The sequence below is a fragment of the Erpetoichthys calabaricus genome, chromosome 2 (genome assembly GCF_900747795.2).
Source record: "Erpetoichthys calabaricus chromosome 2, fErpCal1.3, whole genome shotgun sequence".
Classification (NCBI taxonomy): domain Eukaryota; kingdom Metazoa; phylum Chordata; class Cladistia; order Polypteriformes; family Polypteridae; genus Erpetoichthys; species Erpetoichthys calabaricus.
The window spans coordinates 250,110,877-250,138,391 of record NC_041395.2 but is presented as its reverse complement, the minus strand read 5'-3'; the positions used below and the strand labels follow the sequence as shown (position 1 = coordinate 250,138,391).

The 27,515-nt window shown below is 37.6% G+C and overlaps 1 protein-coding gene across 1 annotated transcript in view; it reads left to right on the top strand.

The window, feature by feature from the left end:
- dntt (deoxynucleotidyltransferase, terminal) overlaps positions 1-27,515 on the top strand; it is a 374,911-nt gene that overhangs the window by 122,324 nt on the left and 225,072 nt on the right. The gene's annotated exons all lie outside the window — the stretch shown is intronic.

Here is a 27,515-nt window from a genome sequence, read left to right as displayed (position 1 = left end):
TTGTGACAGATTTGGCTGAAAGACAGATTTCTTCTGGTGGGTGTCCTGATGTTCTTCCAACATCACAATGAATGCATTGAGAGAAATCAAGCACTCTGAATACGGCTCCGTCATTTGCATTAATGAATGAGAAAGCTCCATTAAAATAAAATCTAAAACATAATAGAAAGAGTGTTGTGTGGGATTGAAATATATTCATTTACTTTAGACTTTTGCAGTCTCTTCCTTGTATTTATCTTTTTTTAATTCATAATGTTTTTGAATGATCTTTTCTTGCACTTTGTATTATACCTTGAATTTGATTGAACAGGGTTATGAATTGACCTAAGATAAATGCGTATAGTAGTCATGTCTAAGGCTGGATTCTGCTTTCTGCCAAGTGCTGTATGAATAGGCACAAGTTCCTTGCCATCCTGAAATGGTGAATGGATGGATGGATATATTTTAAAAAAGGTGGATTCTATTCTATTCTTCTGTGCTTGGTAATGTGCCTCAGGATGTTGTGCTTTGAAAAAGGTTGCAATATCAAACAACTACTTGTGTTTCCTGGTATTTTATTTCAAAACATTGCTGTAATCATAACTTTACATTCCTCAGAGAATCAGAGTTTTCTGTTTTACGGTGAGATAGTCTAGTTTTAATGAAAAGGACCAGGACATAAAGGTAGTTAAAACAAACAAAAGATTAAAGGCAGAAGTCAACCGATCAGAATGTCAAAACCGAAATTGCAATCCAGAACCAGACCAAAAACAGAAGCTACAATGTGAACACCAGAAAGCCAATATGTAAAGGTTTCTCCATTATAAGTAGAGGTTTTATCCATTAATCTCCGATACTGAGGAATTGCATGTCGTGACATTTATTCTAATGCTGCTACTCACTACTGGGTCATTTACCTAGCAGCGTAGAAACAACTGCTCCACAAAATGGCACCGCATGCAACAAACAAAGTAGCGTTGTGTAAAAGATGGTAAAATAAATCCGCTTTGGTGACATTGTGAAGGACGAATTATTGCTCGACAATATACATAAATCTGACGGTATCAGATTCACCAAGTCACACTCTCAATACTGTACCAAGATGCCATATAGTATAACATATTCTGTGTTGGGATATCCCTGAGTTTTCCACCGCTTTTCATGAAAATATGTACATAAATGCAAACAGACTGGTGAAAAAAAGGTGGAGGCAAACAAGAGTAATAAATACACAAAACAAAGGTGAAATACAAAATACAAAAAGTGTAAGTGCAAGAGGAACACTCAAATTAACACTTGTCAGTGCCTGCTGTAATATGAAATGTGGGTCTGTTTTAAACATTGTGATTTATTAGAGGACTCTGCCGACTGAACTAGCTCTTAGATTATATAGCATGTGCAGTTGGCTATGAAAGGTGTATTCACATCTGTAGCTGTTTAGCCATTTGTAGTACAAAATATATCTATTATATATATAAATATATATATATATATATATATATATATATATATATATATATATATAAGATATTCATGTAGACTCAACATATTTTGTTCACAGTGTCATGTTAAATGTCTAAAACACAGTAAGTCACAATATAAATCATTGACATTTGGTGCAATTCCCCCTCACCTGCTCCATAGTGCCACAGTTATTTCCTGTTTACATCATTCTGGGTATAATTGGCAAGCCATAGTAATAGCATTTTATGGTGGAATGCTTGATTTAAGGATTACAACTGTATGCTGTATTTCTAAAGAGAGCAAATATGACTGACAGCTCACCTTCAAGCTTTCCTTTATTCAAGATAGGAATGACATTCTGAACCTGCCAAGTGGACAAGTATATTTCACATTCTGATGTTCTCTTCCCTGTGGTAACACTTTAGTATTTCCTACAACATATGCTAACAATAAAGCTAAAGCAAACTAAAGTAGTGTAGACGTCTCACTAAACAAGATAACTCAATTGCCCTACCTATTTTAAGATATTGCATCCTTAGTTAAGATAAGGGAAGTCATTTTTATAACTCATTCTTTTAGTCATTTTAGTTATATAGGAGGAAATAGACCATCTAAATGGGACTCTATTTATTTAAAAAAGTTAAGAACAAATAACACAAAATATTGGCAGGAGGCAGGAATCAGACCTTTACAGTGCACCAGGTCAAAACAAGGCCCACTCATGCATACACCAACATTCATTCTGTGTCAATTTAGAATCAGCAGTTAACCTAACAAACGCATATTTCAAATGTGGGAAGAAAACCATAGACCCTGGTGAGAAACCCACAGGGAGAAATGTACAAGTCCTCATAAACAGTGACCAAGTGCACAATTTGAACCCTGGACTTGTGAGGCAGCAGCTCTAACTAGAACACGACCATGGCACCTTAATGAAAAATGACTGTCATAAATCTTCTGCAGTAAACTGTAAAAGGAAAGCTTTTACTGTCAGCACAAAGAATAAGTAAAAAAGGTTTGGTATATATTTGTTTGAATTTGTACTGTTTCTAAGCAAGTAATTAATTTGAGCACCATATTTGTGATATTTTCCTATGATATTTTTATCAAACACAGATAACATTTTGGGAAAATAGAAATAGAAATGCAGCAGATAAGGGTAGAGATTTGACATAAAAGGACATGAAGTGTCCTGGTTTATGGGGAATAAATGCAGCAAACTCTGACAGTTCTCCGGAGACTAGGGAAGCAGTGATTAAGTGGAGGTAACAGAGGTTGACTTTAAGTCTTGTAACCTTGTCATCTCTAGTCTCACCCTCAAGGAGCAAGCTATCAGAAAGGCGTAATATTGTGGTTCTTTTTATCTTAGAGAATAAAAAAGTATTCTAAAGGTCTCTTAGTAAACATGCCTCATATTTTATATGAATTCTTTATTTCTGTTTTCATAGGTTGGGATTTATGTCTGACAGAAAAAGGACTGTAGCTTAAAGCAGTGTTAAAGACACGGACAGTCATTTTATTTCTATGTACAGTATATCTATTCATTTATTTATTTATTTCTGCTCTGTTTTTGTGAAAATCTTTTCAATCAAACATTCTCCGTGGTAATTTAAGTAACAGAAGACCCAGCACCCTCTGATGCAAGGAAACCCCAGATACTTGAAAGAAAAGACAGCACCTCAAAAAATCCATATGGACATAGAAATAGCATGCAAACTCCACACAGACTCCACTCAATTTTTTTTTATTTGAACAAGGAACTCTGGAAATGATTAACATCAGTAGTTTGCCCATGTTTCTTTGTATTTCCCCGCATGAGTAACTACTCTTACATTAATTTAAACACCAAAATACCAAACATTTTTTTTCCATCCAGTTCTGTAATGCGTCAGGTTTTCCTTTTTAGAAGTATTTATTTCTAATTCTATTTGGAGATTTATCTATCTGCAGATCTATTCTGGAGGCAAAATCTGTTGCCTCTATGCCATGCATCAGTAATATCATCATACATCAACAACAACATTTATTTATATAGCACATTTTCATACAAATGATGTACCTCAAAGTGCTTTACAGGATGAAGAAAGAGAAAAAGACAAAATGTACTGTATATAAAAAATAAAATTAGGAAATACTAATTAACATAGAATAAAAGTAAGGTCCGATGGCCAGGGAGGACAGAAAAAACAAAAAAAAAACTCCAGACGGTTAGAGAGAAAAAAAAATCTGCAGGGGTTCCAGGCCACGAGACCACCCAGCCCCCTCTAAGCATTCTACCTAACATAAATGACCTCAATCAGTCCTCCTAGTATTCAGGGTTCACATGGAAGAACTTGATGATGACGGTCATGTGGACTTCTGGCCTTTAATTCATCAATGTAGGGAAATCACGGTGCTTTGATCGGGTGGTTGTGGAGCAGATCGCCAACACAGAAAACCGAAAAAAGAACAGCAGAGAAAGTAGGGATTAGTACAGATTATGGAGCCACCAGGAATGATATTGATAATTAAATGCATATACATCAGGATCAAATTCAGGATTAAATTAAAATGAAGCTATGAGAAAGCCATCTTAAAATAATGTGTTTTTAACAGTTTTTTAAAGTGTTCCACTGTATTAGCCTGGCGAATTCGTATCGGTAAGCTATTCCACATTTTAGGTGCATAACAGCAGAAGGCCACCTCACCACTTCTTTTAAGTTTAGCTCTTGGAATTATAAGCAGACACTCATTTTAGGATCTAAGGTTACAATTTGGAGTGTAAGGTGAAAGACATACTGAAATATAGGAGCGAGATTATGTAAGGCTTTGTAAACCATAAGCAGTATTTTAAAGTCAGTTGTAAATGGCACGGGTAACCAAAGTAGTGACATCAAAAGTGGAGAAATGTGCTCGGATTTTCTTTTCCTAGTTAAGAGTCTAGCAGCTGCATTCTGCACTAAATGCAATCGATTGATATTACAGATTTAATTTTATCCATCCATCCAACCGACTAACCATTTACAGAATAAATAATCATTTAGACATTCATTTATCAGTTTTGTAACCTGCTAATCCAGTTCAATGTCATAGTTCAAAATTGTTGTTGGAGAATTATACATCTATCTATTCATCTTCGAAATGCACTTATTATTACCAAGCACAAAGCAGGACCCAACCCTTGGTGGAGAGCTTCTCTATCATAGGCCACACTCATTCTCACACCCATACTCAATCGCACAAGTCTGTTCTGAGTCACCAACCAACCTCATGTGTTTAGGATATGGGAGAAATAACCATAGAAGAAGCTAAGTAAACATGCAAATTCCTCACCATATTTTGCAAAATGAACAAGTTATTTAATAATATTGTTTTATTATACTTGCTGGAAATTCAGCTATTGAGGTTGAAGATAGACACTGCTGCTTAAATAGCATTGCTACCTTTACTGATAAGCTCATGTGCCTATTTGCCTTCTCACTTGCTTACCACAAAATGTTCACCACCAGGTTCACCTGCTGTACTGGAATATCCAGCCATATGTCTTTTGTCCCCAGTATCCAATATTAGCAAGAATAGTAGACTCCACAGGACATCCCATAACAATGCCCTACCCCACTCCCTGCTCTTTTCCCAATTTACTTGAGAAGCAATATGACTTAACCACTCAAGGCCTGCCAGAGTTTCAGTATAATAGAAACTTCAGTAAGGTACAGAATAAAATAGAAACAGCACAAAGAAATGAAAATACAATGAGCTAAAGACATAGTGGAAAGAGAAAATAATGGAGAAAAATAAACCTCTAGGGGTCCTAGGCTTAGTGGTTCGATTTCTTTCCAGGAGTCATCAGTTTCAAATGGCAGGTTATGTTCTCTCAAGAGAAAAAGGTGACTGTGAGCACTGTCCCTGCAGTCTGTAAGTTTAACATGGAGACTTTGAAGAAAATGTCTGGCTTTATGAAGTTGTTACACTGTCTTTTTTAAGTATATTATCACACCTTTTTATTTTAATTTATAAGCATTTTCAGCCATCTACCTATTCAGGAGGGTCCAGAAATCAACCTTGGATATTTATGATTACGGTATTTGCACATATGATTTTCAATAAATTATGTTTTATTGGGATCCACTGGCAAAATGTGCCATTTATGTGATTATACTTAGTTTACATGTTAAGAAAAAGCAATTATTGGAATTACTAGTCCTAATTTATATGAATAAACACACAACACATCTGTTAATCCATTTTTGTTTCCCAGTTATTCAGTTCAGGTTGATAAAGAGAAAGGGGTGGAATATAAAAACCAGCTCAGGGGAGGATACAACATAATTGCAAGATGCATACAGATATGGTCACATTGACCCAGTTACCCTAGCATCCTGCTTAAACATAAAGAAAACATGTGAATTCAATATAGTAAACACTTCCGAAAAGCTATGAAGCAGCAACATTATGTTGTATATAAGAACATAAACAGGAATAAAGCTGTAAACCTTCATAGATTGGCACTGTAAGCCTTCAGGAAGATTGACCATGTATTATTTCAATGTATGCAAGGTTCATCTTATAGCAATCACCTGGACAATCCATTGTGCATCCAGTTCAGGGTTATTGACAGATTACTTAGCAGGCAGGCTGTAGTGAAAGATTCTTGTCTCAGACTCTGAATATGGTTAGATCGACACAAAAAGTTTCAATCAGGGAAGAAGAAGATATTGTCACAATAGATGAAGGGCTAATCAAAAGTTCATAGCTGAGAGAGCATGGCAAAAATCTGGAACACAAGAAGTTATCAATTGCAAGTTAATTGGTTAGATATTGATTTTACTTCTATTTGGCTTATATCGATCATGGTAAGCTTTTTGAGGCCTCAGTGCATTTCATTGCAATTATATTCAGTTTCATTAGCCATCAAGTTTAATAATGAATTTAGGTGAAGGCAGGATAACTGTACTGTGCCACACCGCAAATACATATAAAGTGTACTGGACCAACCACAACTGTAGTATGAATCATTTGATGGCCTTATATTTTGCATAATCAAAGGCATCACATATACAGTATTACTGTAAGACTTATGCACTGACTGACTATTTGCTGGGAATCTAAGGAAAAATAACTTTCACTAATCAATTTCATAACCCTGTATCCTGAAAAGGCGGCACGGTGGCACAGTGGGTAACGCTGCTGCCTTGCAGTTGGGAGACCTGGGGACCTGGGTTCGCCTCCCGGGTCCTCCCTACATGGAGTTTCCATGTTCTCCCTGTATTTGCGTGGGTTTCCTCCGGGTACTCTGGTTTCCTCCCACAGTCCAAAGACATGCAAGTTAGGTGCATTGTCGATTCTTAACACTAGAATTACCAGAGCCTACGAAAAAACTCGCAAATCCGTCCCACCTTAAATCGCGTCTTAAAGCCGTTTGCACATCTCCGCCAGAGTCTTTTGTCATCTAAATGTGATGATAAACAAAAGCTACTAGCAGCCAGCTATTCCATCCCCCCACCGACTTAGAATGAACTTCTCCTAGCTCATGCCTTGCCTTGATTTGATTATTTGGGATTGAAGTGGAGTTTTACAGTGGAAATAATTCGAGCGTTATTTGGAATACACGCATTTCATGTGTGTTCCGTTTCTACAGTATAGTAGGCTGTGCACACACATTTTTAAAACAGAAACGTTTTTCATATTCTAATAGTAAATGACAAAATGTAGGCATAAACTATATAACGTATGAAGCCTGAAGTCCATATATCAAAGAAACACTTTCACAAAAGGTACAAATAAGAGAACACGTGCGCTTTTCTTCAAAAATATAACTGCACAAAAAAAAAAGCCGCGTTAGCATGCCACATTGACACTCTTACTACTACTGCTGCGGTGGCGTAATGGTATCAGCTCCTGACTGGGAATCAGAGGGTGGCGAGTTCGATCCCACACGGCTCCACTTTGAGAAGTAACCTGCTCTTATTCTTACAATTTTAGAATAACAACATAAATTTCATTTCAGTCTGTAACAGCCGATGTAACTTATGATACTGGTAAAGGTTAGCTTTTTTTTTTTTTTAATTCACTTTTCATTCTCGCAGTCGATGCATACTAACGCCCCCCCCCCCCCCCCAAAAGGGTTCTGACACATAAACGCTGGCGAAGCTGCCTTCCTTCGTATCTCACCGTCACTTGATTTTCTTTTTATTCAGTGTTATTGAGTGTTCCTGCCAGTCCCCACATGTTGCTGTATGCTGTTTCTTTTGTACTCCAGGACATGCAGAGGAGAGAATGATTTCACATTATTTATGCTGTTTTCACATAAAGACTGCAGTATACTCGTGACTGCATTCTCGTACCAATGCACTTTTTCCATCACCTTTTCCTGTAAGAAGCAATGTACTCACTTCTCTCTATGCTGTGGTTTCTATTACACACCTGAAAGAGACAATATGTGTGAAAACTTCATCACACTAATGCAATATTATTTGAAAACGAACAGCGTCAGATCAGGTGTGAAAATTTTATGTGAGATACGAAGAAGGCAGCTTCGCCAGCGTTTATGTGTCAGAACCCTTTTGGGGGGGGGGGGGGCGTTAGTATGCATCGACTGCGAGAATGAAAAGTGAATTAAAAAAAAAAAAAAAAAAAGCTAACCTTTACCAGTATCATAAGTTACATCGGCTGTTACAGACTGAAATGAAATTTATGTTGTTATTCTAAAATTGTAAGAATAAGAGCAGGTTTCTTCTCGAAGTGGAGCCGTGCAGGATCAAACTCGCCACCCTCTGATTCCCAGTCAGGAGCTGATACCATTACGCCACCGCAGCAGTAGTAGTAAGAGTGTCAATGCGGCATGCTAACGCGGTTTTTTTTTTTTTTATATTTTTGAATGAAAGCGCACGTGTTCTCTTATTTGTACCTTTTGTGAAAGTGTTTCTTTGATATATGGACTTCAGGCTTCATACGTTATATAGTTTATGCCTACATTTTGTCATTTACTATTAGAATATGAAAAACGTTTCTGTTTTAAAAATGTGTTTGCACAGACTACTACTATACTATAGAAATGGAACACACATGAAATGCGTGTATTCCAAATAACGCTCGAATTATTTCCACTCTAAAACTCCACTTCAATCCCAGGTAATCAAATCAAGGCAAGGCATGAGCTAGGAGTTCATTCTAAGTCGGTGGGGGGGATGGAATAGCTGGCTGCTAGTAGCTTTTGTTTATCAGCACATTTAGATGACAAAAGACTCTGGCGGAGATGTGCAAACGGCTTTAAGACGCGATTTAAGGTGGGACGGATTTACGAGTTTTTTCGTAGGCTCTGGTAATTCTAGTGTTAATTGTCCCTAGTGTGTGCTTGGTGTGTGGGTGGAAGTGTGTGTGTGTGCCCTGCAGTGGGCTGGCGCCCTGCCCGGGGTTTGTTTCCTGCCTTGGCTCCAGCAGACCCCTGTGACCCTGCAGTTAGGATATAACGGGTTGGATAATGGATAGATGGATGTGTCCTTAAAAAAATTGCAGATAACTGCGATGATGTTTTGCACTTAATAGTTAAAATGGGTGATTTTTGTCTTACTGTAAGTCAGTAGCATCATGCTTCCATTAGAAACATTTTTTATCTACTGCCCTGCATTGTTTCTTATTTATTCATACACCTGTGCTGCTTCAGCACAATTATTTAGCTGATATTTTAAAATTATCATTCTAAAAATAATTATCATTCCCAAATAAAAACAAAATAGTTTGCAGAAGCCTTGATTGCTGATAGTATTTTATAACGCCAAGTACATATTCTTTTATAAACAAGGACAATTTCAAGAATTCTGAATAAGTCCCTAAATAAATTTGAAAAGTTCTAAAATGCCAAGGATTCAGGTGCTTGTCTTAACTTCTACCACGTATTTTAGAAACTTTTAGTCCATTTTAAAGTTTTCTATTACAGTATTTGTTTTTTTGAAAGATATCCAAGTTTAAACCTACTCATGAAGTTAATAGTTTTGACACTGAACGCCAAGCTTCATTATAATTTGTCTTTGACTTTTGGGGTCTTATATTATTTAGAGAAAAACATGATGCTGTTCATTTTGAAAAAAAGCATTTCCCTTCCTGACTTTAATTTTACTTAAAAGAAAGAAGTAAAATGGTTTAATTTGGAAACACAAAACCTTGAATCTGATCTACATCTTCCTGGTTAGAGTTTTTAGTTTTTTTGTCATTTCTGGCCATCTGACTGTAGCATTGGACCTATCATTTTAAAAAAGACTTTAAAAGTAAATTCAAATAGATAGTCTTTCTTCAGTATACAAAGCCTATTCTCTACTATGGTCAGAGGTAAAAAAACACTCAGACATACTTAGTTTGTCACTTTTCATCTTTGCAGTAAGCATGTATATGAGCGTAGATAGATAGATAGATAGATAGATAGATAGATAGATAGATAGATAGATAGATAGATAGATAGATAGATAGATAGATAGATAGAACGAGTGAATGAACGAATGAACTTTATTTGTCCCCAAGGAGAAATTTGGCTTTTACAGAAGCTCTTTAAATAAAGTCTGGTCAAGTCAGGTTGGTGAGCATGCACTGCTAAAGCATGTTGCTGCACCCACAACATGATTAAATAGCTCAGGATTCTGGTTGGCAAACTCCCAGGCAGACATGCAGTCCATTCCCACCCTCCAGAAATGACCCTTTATCTGCCGAAGCCAGGTGTCACGTGGGTGTCCCGTTGGCCTGGTCCAGGACCTTGAGTCCTCAACAATGAGGATACTGCGAGCCAGATCAACCTCGAGGAATCACGCCACATGGCTGTAGTGCTGTAACTGACGCTCCCTCACAATACAGGTAATGTGCCTCATTCGTGACTCCATAAGCAACCACTCATTCGACACAAAGTCAAACCAGCTGTACCCAAGAATTCTCAGAAGAGACACAGTACCAAAGGAGTCTAGTCTTCATCTCAGGTCACGTGATAGCATTGTTGTCTCGCAACCATATAACAAAACAGGGAGAACCAGGACTCTACAGATTTGGACCTTTGTCCCTTTGAATAGATATCGGGAGCTCCACACACCCCTTTCCAGCAACCTCATGACCCCCGCCATGCTCTCCCAATCTGTCTACTGACTTCATAGGAAGAGTCAACAGAGACATGAATGTCACTGATGAGGTACTGAAAGTAATCCTGTCAACAAGGACAGACACACTGCTGATGGCTGTGCCTAAGAGGTCAATAAAGGTCTGGATCTTGGTTTTTATCCAGGACCCTCACAAGCCCAGACACTCAGACTCCTCTCTCAGTCTCTCGAGAGCCCTGATCAGGGCCTCCATTAACTCTGTGAAGATCACAGCATCGTCGGCAAAGTCAAAATCAGTGAATCTTTCTTCGCCAACAGATGCCTCACAGCCACTGGACCTCACGGCCTTGCCCAACACCCAGTCCATGCAAGCATTTAACAGAGTAGGAGCAAGAACACACCCCTGATGAACCCCAGAATCAACTGGGAAAAACGCAGAGGTTCTGCCTCCATTCTGCACAGCACTAACGGTACCAGTGTTCAGGTCAACCATGACATCCAGCAACCTTGAGGGATCCCATGAAGTCTCAGGATATACCACAGGGCAGCTCAATCAACTGAGTCAAATGGTTTATGAAAATTGACAAAGGCTGCAAAGAAACTCTGCTGATATTTGTGTTTCCAATTCATTACTTTTCTTTTTACTTGCAATAATTTCCTTTTCATCTTTTTAAGCACTTTGAACTACATAATCTTGTATGGAAATGTGCTATTAAAATAACTTGAGTTGTTGTTGATCATCATTCTTAATGACGATTTTTAAGGATAGATAGATAGATAGATAGATAGATAGATAGATAGATAGATAGATAGATAGATAGATAGATAGATAGATAGATAGATAGATAGATAGATACTTTATTAATCCCAGGGGGAAATTCACATACTCCAGCAGCAGCATACTGATAAAGAAAATATTAAATTAAAGAGTGATAACAATGCAGGTATACTATATATTTTAACGTTTACACCCCACCCCCCACCCCGGGTGGAATTGAAGAGTTGCATAGTGTGGGGGAGGAACGATCTTCTTAGTCTGTTAGTGGACTGTGGATGCAGTGGATTCTCCATTATTGACAGGAGCCTGCTCAGTGCCCGTCGCTCTGCCACGGATGTCAAAATGTCCAGCTCCGTGCCTACAATAGAGCCTGCTTTCTTCACAATTTGTCCGGGCGTGAGGTGTCCCTCTTCTTTATGCTGCCTCCCCAGCACACCACCGTGTATAAGAGGGCGCTCGCCACAACCGTCTGATAGAACATCTGCAGCATTTTATTATTAATATTAATAATATTATTATTAGGTTGACAATATAACAGAGTAATTTGGTTATCTTGTTTTTCAGTTAACACTGCCAGTGGTGTCTGTATCTCTAAGCCTAATTTTAGACAGACCCAATATGCAGAGTATATCTACTACCAGTCAAACGTTTTAGAACTCTTCAGTTTTTATAGTTTTCTTCACATTTACTCAGTTGAAATGCAATGAATGACCTAAAATGGTGAAAAGGTAAGCAGTAAACTACCAGAGGTTTAAATTTAAAGATTAGATTAGCAAAAACTGAAAAAAGAAACAGAATATTACAAATGGGCCTTCAGGGAACAACTAATAGGTTACAACCTACAAATGTTCTGCAGCAATTAAAGTAAATTAAACCTTGAAGTTGAAGCAAACAGTTTGCACAGTTCTCCCAACTTTTGTTGATTACTTAAAAATCCTCTTAAAGCAGAGTTGGAATAGACTGTGTTGCTACACCCTCTGAAATACTACTTAGGAAATACTCCAGCGATAATGGCAAGAAAACAGTAATTAGACATGAGTCAAATGAGACATAGCATTATTGCCCTCAGAAGTGTAGGCAAAAAAGATCATAGTGTCAGTGAGTATGGTGTCCTACACAATCCAAAAGCAAGTTGAAACTGGAAAAAACTCTGATAGGATGAGATCTGACAGACCCAAAGTCACAACCCAATCAGAAGACAAGTTGCTGAGGGTCACCATCTTGCATGGTAGGCATCTCACAGCACAACATTTTCAAGCACCTCTGTACATCACCACAGCTATAAAATTAGTTAATTCATTATATGGACATGGGAAGCTAGATGCAATCCATCACTAGACAGCCATCAATACTGGGTGGGACACATTTTATTCATGTGTTCACCCACACTTATTTATACTTTCACAATTCAGCAATATAAATTATTCTGGTTTGTAGATGGGAAGAAATCAAAGTTTCCAAAGAAAACCAATAATAAAATGGGAAAAGCATGTGAACTCCACACTGATAGTCGCTGGGCCAGGAGTCAAGTCTTAGGCTCTGGAGCTATGAGACAACAATGTTAATCACTGCATCACTCGGTGGCTCAGGAAACAACCAAACAAATATATTTTTAACAAGCAAATGCAAATATTGAGCAAATTATATTTTGTAATGTTTGATGGTAGTTTTTAAAGGTGAAGATTTTACACTGACACTCTTTTTAAAAAAATCAGACTTTAATTCAAAAGCTAATTCTATTTTGTATTTGGATAGCTAAAATTATTACTTATACTTGACTTTAAGTAAGTAAGTAAGTAAGTAGTGCTAGGTCACCTTTGGGATTACCATTCACAGGTATTTTAGATGACTATCAAGAAAAAAAACTATACAGTAGTTTAGGTAATGCATAGGTGATTACAATCATGGAGCTACAAACCACTTCTGTATTTCTAGGTAATTTAAAGGATCTACTACAGTTAAGATCATCATCATTTTTAAGTCCAAGTTATTTTAAAAATTGTCAGAATTATGTTTTCCAATTATTTTACAAAAGCTGTATTTTTAGTTAAATTTTAGCATCAGAGGTTGTAAATTAGCTGTTTTTAGAAGCGCACCCTATTACAGACTACATCTCCTGTAGCTAGTTTTTTAAAATGCCCCTTACAATTAAATTCTGACTTTTTTAGTTTTGTACATATTATTATGAAGCTGATATTTAATATATTTGAATGATAAAAATAAATATTAATACAGACAAGAAGAATAAAAGAGAAGACGTCATCATTGACAGAGATTTCACCTTAACCTTCATTGTTGGATATACTAACTACTCCATCTTCAATGTTAGCTTTTCAACATTAGGATTTTTAACAATCTGAACTCTGCTAGGTACCTCTTGTCAGGTTTAGTTTTTGACATTTGTGATGAGAATATGCAGAGACCTTTGGCTTCTTAAACGTCTGTGTGACTGTTACTAGTTAACTCTGTAGATTTAGCTCTGCTGCTACACTGACTATTCCCCAGAGAGACAAAAGTCAAATAAGCAATTTCTGAACTTTATGAAGTCAATTTAAAACTTAGTTTATTTAATGGCTAAAAGTTTCAAACATGACGCTCCAGTTTGCATATATTATTTACTAGCTCTAAATTAACTAAATATATCTTCTGAGAAAAGCTATCAATAATGTGAACATGATAACATAGACTGAATATTATGCAGGACATACCTAACCTACATACCAGTATATCCTGAGCAGGTATGGAGCAACTTTTAGTGGAGAATTAACTAAATGTTGAGAAGCCATGCTAAATAATAATATAATAATAATAATAACTTTATATCTGCAGTGGGTTGGCACCCTGGCTGGGATTGGTTCCTGCCTTATGTCCTGTGTTGGCTGGGATTGGCTCCAGCAGAGCCCTGTGACCCTGTGTTCGGATTCAGCGGGTTGGAAAATGGATGGATGGATGGATAACTTTATATATCATATCATACATATGAATGCAGCTAAAGCTACTTTCCACAGATTAATCAACAAAAACAATAAAGATATACCATAGTTATTTGGATATTATTATTAATTAATATTATGATAATTTCAAATAAATGTAATTATATTAAATAGAAAATCATCCTGGGTATTGTTAAACAAAATTTAAACACTAATGTGCAAATCAAACCTTAACTCTTATCAGAAACAGGTTTATATTGTTTTCTAATTAAAAGCCTTATACATAAAGATGGCAAGAGAACAACCAGATCTAGTTTACATATATATACAAATAAATATACTGTATATACAGTATATGTCTTCATTTGACTTAGGCATGTGTATATGTCAGTACATTAAGTAGAAACAGTTTGATGTTATTAATTTCAGTGAAAAGATACAAAAGCAAATTAAACATTCCATAACAGTTTCATATGATAAAGGATGTAAATGGAGTTCTTGATTCTTGAATGTGATTAGTTGACCAGCTGACACAGAGGAGAGGAAAACAAAAAACTCCTAAGATTGGGGCAATAGGAGAAAAATAAACCTCTGGAGGGCCACGGTCAGATGACAGAGGTGAGCAAACCAAATAATTAAGTCTGATGGTAATCAGTCTCTGCATCATGGAAGTCAGAATGAGCTATGGCAGCCAGTCGCCTGCCCTGCACCGGGTATAGTTGATACAGTCCTCAATAAAGGTTTCCAAGGCCTCCTCTTTTCCTCCAGTACCTCAGGTGACTGCAGAATAGAGTGCTTTGAGCAGGTTTGGGTGGTGGATGGAAGACCAAAAAACAAAGAAAGCAATGGGTTAATGCCAAGTATTTTAAAATTGATTCTAAAGAACACTGGCAGCCAATGTAAAGGTATTAATATTGGAGATACATGCTCAGATTTTTTCATTTTGGTTAAAATTCTTGCTGCTGCATTTTGGGCAAATCCTAGCTAATTTAGTCCTTCTTGGGTAGTACTGATAGGACAGCACTGTAGTAATCTAGTCAGCTACATACAATACAAGTACTGTATTAATTTACTGTATTAAGTTTTCAGCATCTTTAAGTGTTATAAGAGATTGCACCCTTGCTGTGTTCCTTAGGTGGAATAAAGCAGTCTTGGTAATATTATTAATATGTGATCTGAAATTAAGGTCACAGTCAATAATAACACCTAAATTCTTAACCTCTCATTTGATTCACAAGGCCAGATAATTAATTTTGTTTCTAAGAATCTCACTTTGTTTATTGCTGCCAATAACTAACAATTCTGTTTTTTCCTTGATTAGTTTAAGGAAATTCACACTTATCCTTTCTGTTATGCTAGAAAGGCTCTGTATCAAAGGGTATAGAGCATTTGGACCACCAGGCACAGTGAATAAATATAGCTGTGTGTCATCAGCATAGCTTTGGTAATTTACATTGTGTTTTGAAATAATCTGGCCTAACAAGAAGCATGTAGAGTGAAAACAATATTGGTACCAAAACTGATCCTTGCAATACACCATATAGAATACCATGTATTTTTGATGCACAATCGCTTTAACTAATTATGTAAGATTTAAACCAGCCTAAGCCACTACCCAAAAGCCCTACCCACTGGCTACACCGATTTATAAGAATATCACGATCTGTAGTATCGAATGATGCACTCAAATCTAGCAAAACAAGTACAGATATTTTATTTGCATGTGCATTAATGCATAATACATTTACTAATTTACTAGAGATAGAGATAGATAGATAGATAGATAGATAGATAGATAGATAGATAGATAGATAGATAGATAGATAGATAGATAGATAGATAGATAGATAGATACTTTATTAATCCCAATGGGAAATTCACATTCTTCAGCAGCAGCATACTGATACAATAAATAATATTAAATTAAAGAATGATAACAATGCAGGTGAAAAACAAAAAAACAGACAATAACTATGTATAATGTTGAATGTTAACGTTTACCCCTCTGGGTGGAATTAAAGAGTCGCGTAGTTTGGGGGAGAAACGATCTCCTCAATCTGTCAGTGGAGCAGGACAGTGACAGCAGTCTATCGCTGAAGCTGCTCTTCTGTCTGGAGATGATACTATTAAGTGGATGCAGTGGATTCTCCATAATTGATAGGAACCTGCTGAGCGCCCTTCGCTCTGCCACAGATGTTAAACTGTCCAGCTCCATGCCAACAATAGAGCTTGCCTTCCTCACCAGTTTGTCCAGACGTGAGGCGTCTTTCCTCTTAATGCTGCCTCCCCAGCACACCACTGCGTAGAAGAGGGTGCTCGCCACAACTGTCTGATAGAACATCATTGTTTCAGTATTATGATTGATCTAAAACCTGACTGATACTTATCAAGAATAAATGTTTTATTCAAATAATCACTTAACTGCAGAAAAACTACTTTTTCTTGAATTCTACTTAGAAAAGCTAAATTGGAGACTGGCCATAAGTGTGTAAGGTTGAACAATCAAGGATATTTTTTTGAGCAGAGGCTTAATTACAGTAGTTTTGAAAGAATCTGGGAAAATGCCATACTCTAATGAACGATTTACTATGGCAAGAATGTTGTTGATAAGTAGATCAGAAACTTATTTAAAGAAGGGAGGAATGTGGCCTAATACACAAGTGGGCTGTTTAAACTGAGTAATTATTATATGAAGTTCAGATAAACTAATTTTAGCGAAGCAGCTAAGTTCACAATGCTGAGCTCATTGAGGTTCAATGAAATTTTTCTTTGAATTCTGTTTTATAGTAAGTCTAATATCCATCTTTTTCTAAAATGTACTGCAAAATCTTCAGTTTTACCCTCTGATGCTTTCCGTGCTAATGAAGCTTGGTTTAAAAAGCGATCAACAGTTGAAAAATAAAACTGTCGGATTTCCTGCACTGTTATTAATAGTTTAGTTTAGTTTCATAATAGACTGTTAGTTTAGTCTTTCTCCATTGTGGTTTAACCTAATGGCACTCATTTTTAGGTCTGTGGACTGTCTCAGTCTTCCACAGTACTATGGCTGTAGAAGACTTCTTAATATGTTTTTCAGGTGCTACCTGATCTACCATGATCTTTTTCTTACGTTATTTACATTGCTGCCTGCACTGGAAAATTATAAATATAAATCTGTCTATTATATAAAAAAATCTTGGGACAAGACATGATCATCTCAGGGAGAGACAATTTGAAGTCCCGCAAGACTACTTGCACATCACGCCCCACTTACAAAGAATTTCTCGGAGACACTTTAATGTCCCGCGAGACAAGGAAGTGAGACAAAAGGACAGCTGCTGTACAGGCTTTTAAATGATAGTTGCACAGCGCGACATGCAGATCACGCAGCAAGGCACAAGCAGCAGCTGGCTTAAAGGAGATGTGCAGTGGCAAGTGTGAAGAGAGCCCCCCTTCTGGTTTGGTTAGGGGGTGGGCGAGCGAAGCGAGTAGGGGGCAAAGCCCCCTAATTATATATATATTAGAAAATCTGGCAGCGGCTGTGGTGTCAAAATAACGTCGCTTAACAATATGCTACTTTTTGGTTCTAGTCACAGATAGTGCTACTGTAAAAAAAAAACAACAAAACAAAAAAAACAGTAATGATCAGATATACCAATGTCCAGGATCTGTGTTATGTTAATATTAAGCCCCTTTGATATGACTAAATCCAGCATATCTCCCCCCTTTAGTTTTGGCTGGGTGATACACTGACTAAGATCAAATGAGACCAGAAGGTTCATAAATTCTCTTGCCTTGGCATCACCCAGATCATCTATATGTAAATTAAAAACACCCAGAACCATAAACCTATACCATAAGCCATTAGTATTATAGATGATAGATTTGAAAATTCTTCAATAAAGGATGTGTTATATTTTGGTGGATGATAAACGATAAGTAGTACAGAATGTGAAACTCCTTGAATAACTTGTGCAAGATACTCCAAAGATGTGAAATTACCAAGACTAGTAACATGACAATTTAACTGGTGTGATGGAAACCTGGGCATCAGCAAACCTAGACCCTGACACGAACACACAAGCACAATCCCGGGTTCAAATGAAGGTTGATTTATTAACCAAATCCTCTCCAATATGTCACCACAAGCACAAAAACACAGGTTTTCTCTCCGCAATGCTTTCTTCCTATCACACTACCCTCCTCCACTCAAACGTTGCTCCACTACCTCCCATCTCTGACTCACCTGGATAAGGGAGTGTGGTCCCTTTTATTACAGACCCGGGAGTACTTCCGGTGCCATAGCGATTTCCTGATTGAAGCACTTCTGAGTCACATGGAAGTCCATTATAACAGGGAGCTTGACTCTCTGCAGTGCCCTCTCGTGGCCCCCTGTGTCTCCAGCAGGTCTGCTCTGCCAGACTACACCACCCGGCATGCCTTGCTGGTTTCCTACTGGGCACCGACATCCAGGGTTGGTGCCATCTAGCCTGCTGGGGAATAAAAAGCCTCCAGCAACGTCTTTCTTTCCCTGTTGGCTTTCTGTCGATCCCTTTTGGTCCTTCCTTCTGGGTCTGATCCCTTCTTCCTCCTTGGCCGGAATGCTTATCTGCTTATTAGGAGTCTCTGGGTAAGGAACCATCCCGTCTGCTAGCTGAGATGCCCATCCAGCCCATGTGGCATCTACACTGGATAGAAAAAATATTTGCGAGGCCACCCCACTTCTTACCTTGGTGAACAGAAATGAAAGAAAATTATAACCTAGAGGAGCAGCTTTTAAAAGGACACTAGCATCATTTAAATTTAACCATGTTTCACACAGAATTAAACAATGTATTTTCCAATTCATGATAGTTATTTCTGTAAAATGTTTTACTATTTAAAGCCCTAATATTAAATAAGGCCATATTAAAGGATGTGTTACCACACGGCTTTACAGAAGCCTTGGGTTGAGTAGGGATACATTATACATTTTTTGTATTTGTACTTTCTAGCAGAACTGAATTTCATTTTAATAGCTTTAATGCAATGTATTTCTTCAGATAAAACCCCTATGCATTCATTATATTTTAATACATATTCATGTCTATTGTTTAATGTATTATTTGATAGCCAAGAGCTTTGTATTACTTTCGCAATATTTTCAGAGAGGACCCGAGTGTACTGGGGTGTAGGCCATCCCACATGATCTCTCCCAGAAGTGATTCCAATTATCTATGAATTCAAAGTGGTTCTCTTCACAGAAAGTCTTCAGCCAGTTGTTCAGTGGGTGAAGTCTGGTGAACCCTTCATCTGATTTCCTCATCATCGTAAGCGGTCCCAAGATAATGATCCTTGCAGCTGGGGTCCTCTCCTTGATGTCATGAACAAGTCCTTCTTTATTATTTCCAACTTATGGTGACAAATATAATTTAAATCACATGGAGAATAACACTTCCAAATTGTCTGTTCTTGTACAAGAGCTCCAGGGCAGTGGGATACAAAAGTCTTGTGGTCAGTTTCAATTGTGAACATTCGAATCTCCAATAATTAAAATGTCCATATGAGGTGTAGGCAAGTCGGAGGAGCAAAGAGGTCCAGAGCAGCTGACAGTCTCAGTGTTGCAGGGGTGAAACTGACTCAGCTCAGCGTCCAGGTGGAGGGTCATGGAGTTGATGATGCTGAGATTTACAGAGTGCTTTCAAGGATGTCTTCTTGTAGTCCTTCTAGTTAGGCTTTCTGTTTCTGCAGCGCGGACTGACATGTGAGGAGCTGTCAAATCTGTTTATCCAGGATCCTGGGTTCTTCAATGACACGCTGAAGTTCACGATCCCCCATCTTGGTTGTGGCTTCAAAACTCATTTGGTAGAGTGTAGATGAGTTCAGTCATCTGTGAAAATTTCACATTATGCTGTACCTGTAGGTTTTTCATTGCATGGAAGGAGAGTTCTGTCAACTGAAGCTCTAGTGTGCTATAATCTGAAAGTCTTTCATTGCATAAGCTTGGAAACACTGCACAATGTCTTACTGTTAGTGCTTCCAATGAGTTCACTCTGTTAAGATTTGCAGGCTAATGTTTATCCTCATCTGCAAGTTCACTGTGCCCAAAAAGCCTTAAGCTACTCTCCTTAGTTCAGCTTTTATAACTCATTGCTTCTGCTGTAGCTCTCAACTGAATACCTCAGCATGTTAAGCAAACATGCATGCAGTTATTTTATGATTTTTAATCTATGTGGATAAAACAAAAAATGAACACATAAAATCTGAAAATATCAAAAGGACTAATAATCTCATAATGTATTACGCTTGGTCATCTATAAATTTTGGTAGAGTTTAAAGGTTTAGGTGCAACACTTTATATAAGTGTTAAAAGATAATCTGGGAACAAACCTAAATATAAAATGTTAAACTGCATATCAGCATGCACACAATTAAATCTGTTCCTTTACCACAGCTGACATTAATTAATTAGACTTTGAATATATTAAAATAGGCAGCACTTTAGCACATTGCTGGTGCTGCTGCCTCCATAATAAGGAAACTGGAGTGGTGTGCAGTTTGCAAGCTCTGTCAGTGTCTGCGTGGGTTTCCTCTAGGTACTATGGTTTCCTCCCTTTGTCAAAAGACATGTGGGTTAAATGGATTGGTGTTGCTAAGTTGGCCCTTGTGCGCATTTGTGTGTGTTTGATGGACTGGTGCCTGTCTGGTTTTTATTCCAGCCTTTCACCCAATGTTTGCTAGGAAAGACTTCAGCTGCTTTTTGACCCTGCTCTAGATAAATAGGTTAAACAAGTGTATTATAATATTACGAGCCCCAGAACTACAGAACACTACTCAGGGTGCTAAGGCTGGTACAGCATACATAAAAGGATACATTTTATCATTAAACGTCCCATACAGTGTAGACATTTTTCTTCCTCCTTAGTTCTAACAAACAAACAGGACCATTAACAATGGCACCACTAGATTCAGGGGTGGATTTACACCACTGGTTTTATGCCTACTCAGCATCCATTCATGATAAGAAATGCATATGTGTTTCTTCTATTAAATAGTCTGATGTTGCATTTAATCTACAGTATAATGTTGAAGTCACTGCTTGTGTTTTATTAATTGTCTATTGTTGGTTTTGTTCATCTCTATCCAGCAGTAGCAGTAGTGGTAGTATTGTCACATATACAGAGTAACAATAAATTCTTACTTTCATGTTCAAGCAATGCGCAACACATCTTCACTCTGGCGCAATAATAAATAAGAGTGTATTAACATACATACCTTATGTAACATATTTTATTATTACTAGGGGGCTTCGCCCCCTGCTCACTTCGTTTGCCAACACAGTGTTTGGTTTGCCGGATACACACTTTTAAGATTTTTTTTTTTGAATTGTTGCTATTTCATTAGTTTCACTTTTATTTCAGAACTTCTGTAAAAACAATACTTATAATCTTGCGAGTCCCAATATGCTGAATCTTTTTAATGAGGTCAGGACAGCTTTCTCTGTTTGGAATTTCAGCACAGACAAAATGATCTATATCATCAGCAGTTAATAATTTTTTTTTTACAAAGTAACAAAGTACCGGTAAGTAGAGTTCTGCATTGGACTCCTGTCTGTAAAGTCGTGCTATTTTCCTCTCACAGTTTCAAAAGTACATGGGGTTACCAAGGTGATACCCCAGCTTTTGTCTAGGTTTTTGTACAAGGGCTAGACAGAATGTTTTTGACTCCTGGGGTAAATGTAGCTTTTTAAATAAGCAGACAGATAAATATATATACACAAACAAAGTAACCAATAAATGCATGTGCGGTAAACTCCGTTTTTGAAATTCTCAAGATTCTTTATTTGTCACATGCATAGTTATACAGGACAACATACAGTGAAATGCATCCTGATCCACTTATCAAAAACTGTGCAAAGTTAGAAGAATATCAGTTAGATTAACAAAAAGTCATAGATTGAAAGATAACAGTATAGTAGAACATAATAAAAAAGTAAAATTATGTGAATAAAGTAGAATTAAGTGTTAAGGTACAATAGTGTTGTACCTTAAAAAAAGTTAGACTGGTGCATAGTTAAATGAGGCAGTTTGTTTGTTTGTGCTACTGCAATCTTTACTTTCTTTTTTTATATGTTCTAATTTTCCTACTTTCATATCCTTTAACTTTCTCCACATGTGTATAGCGCCGTTTTTTTTTTTTTTTTTGAGCCTTAATTTCACTGGTTTCATAGTCTCCAACCTGCTCTGCATGTGTTTAGCGTCAACGTTTGTAAACGTCTTTATGAAGTTCTACTTTGTCATTTTACTCATTGTCTTTTAATTCTGAGCCATACAGTACAATACATAGAACAGAATAAATCCTCAGTACAATATAAAAATAAAAATTCTAGAAGTACGGAGTAGAATTTCACATTAGATGATATTACATAATATGATTTGGATTTGTTTTAAGTCCTGGAGACCTCATTCATCAAGCTGCCTCCCCCATTTTGCCATTCAACATCTGAAATAGCGCTAATCCGATGAAAGGACCCCTCATTCCCACGTCCCCATTCATCAGAGATGACTTTACCTTAGGCAGGCAATCTACAATTTAAAGAGATTGTTATTTTCATATGAATTGTTACATATGCATTATTTTCACTTTTACTTTAAAAACTTTTGTAAAAACAATACTTGTCCTTTATTTTCGGCCACGTGCCTGGTTACATCTCTTTCTTCCCAGACGTATAATACTGCTCGTGTTGTGAAGGGTGTTGCGGCTGAACGTACACTAAGGATATGCCTTTGGATCATTTGCTGTCTTTTTGCTGCTTGCTAGCTGCCTCTTCTGCCATTCGCATGTCGTTGTTTTAAGAGCTCAGAGCACATGACGATTGCCTGCCAAAAGCAATCCAACAACTGCTAGCTTAGAGGTCTGTTGACTTGTTGTAAATGATGGCTCACTGCCTGGTCTCGCGTGACGTTGTTAAAGCAATACCTGTCTTTTATTACTGGGAGATGTTTGAATTCTTTCTTGCAGGATGTATAACGCTGCTCGCGTTCCGAGGGGGCGGGGGTGGGGGAACTGGTTATAGCTGCTGTCGTGCTGCCCTTCGATCTTTTTAAAGCCTGTACAGCAACTGTCCTTTTTGCTACGGCCCTGGGACAATCTCTTGGCACCAAGTCTCATTTTTACGGTCCCCGCGAGATGCACCGTGGCAAGTCTCCTTGGTCTCGCGGGTCTTTAAAATGTCTTTTGAGATTATCACGTATCGTAGCCATGCATTTGCTTTCCATTCCAGGATTTTCTTTTATATATAGAGAGATTATCACCTCCACCACCATCATTATGTAACAGGTGTCTGGTCACACTTACAGGTAATCTAATTTAGACACCATTTAAATATCTGACTACGCCACCCAGTTTTATTAAGAGACTGGGAACTCCTGAAAGTTACCAATAATAGCACACAGGTTTCTTTAAATTGGGCGGTGTGTAAACACACAATGAAAGACACAACAGTAATTTCAGAAAAAAGCAACAGTAAGTTCTATTACACAAGACAATAAAAAAATACGTTAAAAAGATAAATGAACCTAACAAAATCTAAACATATCAGGAACTAATTTCCTTTTTTTTTTTAAAAAAGAAAACACACAGTCCACACTCTAAAAGTCCAGTAAAAACAAGAATCGGAGGATACAACCTTTAGTGGTGCAGAGTCCAAGTTGCACACTGTGTTACCACAACACTTAATCGTTCAACTGTCCACGGATGCACTCTGTTCGCCAGACACTCGTTTCCCAACAGGAGTTTTGTCAAACCATTGAATCCCTGTCAGCGTCTCTTCTTCGTTCCTTTTTTTCCACTCTGGCTCCTTGTGTTGCTGTGACCTAGGCACGCCTCATTTCTTGTCTGCCAGCTTTGCTTGGTCCTCTCATGCGGCTTCCCTCTCTCGCTGGACCCACAACTGGCGTCTCCTTGTGGAGTTGTCTCTTCCTCCCTGGAAGTAAATGTTGCCATCCTTGTGCCTCACGTCGCCAGGTACCCTCATCTGCCTACGGGCCCCTGTGCTCTGTCCTAATTTCTTGGCAGCGTTCTCAGCGGACTGTTCCCCTGCCTTCTGCTGCCCAGGAGTTTAAATCTCCTTCAGTCCCTGCTGTTGTCAGTCCTGGACAATCAGTTTAATCAATGGAACATCTAAATTTCCTGAGTTTAACAATTAATGAAAACACAAGTTAACAAAATGTATTGTTACCAACCATTAATGAGTACAGATCTGCTGATTAGAAACCAATATTGTCAAACATGTTAATTTCAGGTAAATACAGACATCCTCCAAGGAAGCGGCAGTTCTTTTATCACAACTTGGCATTGTTTGTATACTCAACCAGCCAGACTTCAAAGCGGTGACTTCTTTGCAAGACAGCAAATACCTACACAGACATCCCTGACACAATCAGTAACTGGATTATCCAGGAAATCGAAAAACAACGTCCCCTTCTGACAATTTTTATTATAATGTATGGAATAAGCACCCCCCCCCCCAAACACCATTACAACAATGGTAGACACCAGTTTGTCATATCCTCAAGGCACATCACACAGGCCTTTAAGGGCAGAGATACTTTGAAGTACTGTATTTAGAATGTGTAGCTATGTCACTATGGAGGTGAGGCCTGCCATCCTACAGACTACTTGCTAAACTCCTCAAGGTAACTGAGCCCAGTGTAATAAAGGCTGGACTGTCAGAGAAAATCATAGAAAACTTCCACTCAATTAAGGCACAGGGCTGTCTTTTTAGTCTTACACCGTGGAATAAAGCAGCATGGTGACACAGAGGTTAGTGCTGTTGCATCTGTGATCTGGCATTGTTAGTCTGTGAGACTTTCAAGGGGATTAAACCAAATGCGAAAAAAGAAAATAGTCTGCAACCACAAATGTTTCTTAAAGATTCTATATATACTAAATTAGGCTTAAAATTCTCTCATTTAGCACCCCATCTTATGATATGGATTGTCTGAAATCTGATTTCTCAAATTTCCATTTTATGATGACTAGAGAAGTGCATGAATTAGCTGTGAATAACTGTGTAATGTTGGGCAAAAGAGTACAAAGATGGCATAGAAGTGATTAATAATTAGCTGAAAAATTTGCATGCAACAACAAGTAATACTTTCCTTAATAATTTGTTGGCCTGGCACACTATGTCATCACTGCAGTTCTAAAAATGCACCCTTAACTAGATGCCAGAGAGATCATATCCAGAGAATAACAGCAAATTAAACAGCGTGTTCATTAACCTCAGAAAGAACAGATAAATTCATCTGGGCTATAAAATATTTAACATTGGAAGAATTTAGTATGCAGAATGAAGTGACAAGAACCCTGATGAACAAACCTTCAGAAGTTATGCTTTCTCTTCTGTTAGCACCCTGTACTTGAAAATAAAAATTCTCTCTTTCAGATCACAGTTACTGTAGATTCAAAGAATAAATTTACCATGGCCTAAAATAATCATGTGTAGCATATTGATCCCCTCTTGTTAAACATTCACAATTGTCATGCTCAATTTAAAAAACAGGGCATAAGTGGAAGGACTTTTTAAAAAGAATGTATTGCGGGTAATATGACTAATTGGATAGCGTATCTTGTTTACACATTGGAGTCAAAATGGACGACAAAGGAAAATATTATGTTTTAATTGTGAAGATGATGTGCTCTAGTGTTTTAAAACTGCTTTCACCAACAAAACATACATAGAAAGGTATTAATAACTGGATACTACTTGAAGCTGTGACAGTACTGCACTACTTGTTGGTGTTTGGAGCTTTCAGTTACTGTGCATATCTATTTTTGCATTCCTGTGAGCCAAAAACTAACTGCCATGTTTTCCTGTTCCTGATTTCCTGATTCAAGTTTTCGTCAGACATCTCAGAAGATGTTGGTTTTAGGCTGACAGTTGTAAATTTACCTTGTGAAGAACTGGCATCCATATCTTGTGTTTCTCTTGCTTCCCATGACCCTAAATGGAAAGATCTAATAATGCTGTTTTAATGAAGAGTGGTTGCTGGGCTGGCAAGATGATGCCAGGAACAGAAGATGAATTGGACCAGAATACATAAGGGAACAGACCAGATAAGGCCTTTGTTGATAAAGTGAAAGTCTCAAGGGAGACAGAATAGCTTGCCTGAACAGCTGACATGTGCTGTGTGTGGAAGTGTGTAGTGTTTCCTCATCAAGTCAAAGGGCAGAGAGGGAACACCAAAGTGGAATGCGTCTAGCAGAAGGTACCAGAAGGTACATAATCCTAGCAGAGAAAGCCATTTTTCCACCTTGAATAGATTCAGAAGGCTAGGAAAGTTCTTTTGAGATTTTGCAATTTATAAAGTTATTAGGGGTCAAGGATGCACAGATATGTGGGTCATTTCTGCTGGAGCTTCCCTCCTTATGGCATACAAGGGTGCCTCATTATGCTTTATGTTTATTTATTTGTTAATTTGCACTTTCCATTGAGTAACCCCTAACTTATGTTTATTTTGAGTATAATCAGCACAATTTTTATTTCTTTACTATGGTGTGCTTGACCTATTTTGAGGCTCTGTGATGCCTCAAGAGTATCTATCTGTCTTATCTATTGCTACACTCATGTGACTAGGAGGGAGTCAGTTGGGTGGAGATGGACGAAACTTGCTGGGAGGTATGGAGAAGAGATTTACAGAGAGAGTTTTGTGCTACGTATTGAAATCGTGCCTGCTTATTGGTGGCTGTGGTGCTGGAGAGGCACTATTTAAAGAAGAAAAATGTTAAAATACTTCTTAGTACTTTTACCCTGTGTCCTGAGCATCTGTCTGTTGGGTTTAAAGGGTTAACAGCGACCCTTAGCATATCTATCTATCTATCTATCTATCTATCTATCTATCTATCTATCTATCTATCTATCTATCTATCTATCTATCTATCTATCTATCTATCTATCTATCTATCTGTCTAAGCTCATATACATACTTACTGCAAAGATGAAAAGTGACAAACTAAGTATGTCTGAGTGTTTTGTACCTCTGACACTATGTATACTGAAGAAAGACTGATGTGCTACTTCCCTTCACACAGATATAATTTCCAGCCTCAGCACGTTGTGTGAAAGCTAAGATCACAACCCTTTCAATAAATTGCATTCTAGCCGATTAATTCTATGTGCTTCTAATTCAGAGAGGTGCCACAGTATTATGAAGGAATGCAGATCTCTGCTGCAAAATGGTTATATTTAATAAAACTAAACTGCTGCATGAGACAGTAGGTCTAGCTGTTCTATAGTCTTTTTTTCCAGATTCAAACACCGCTTGAGATGCCTGCATTAAGTAACAT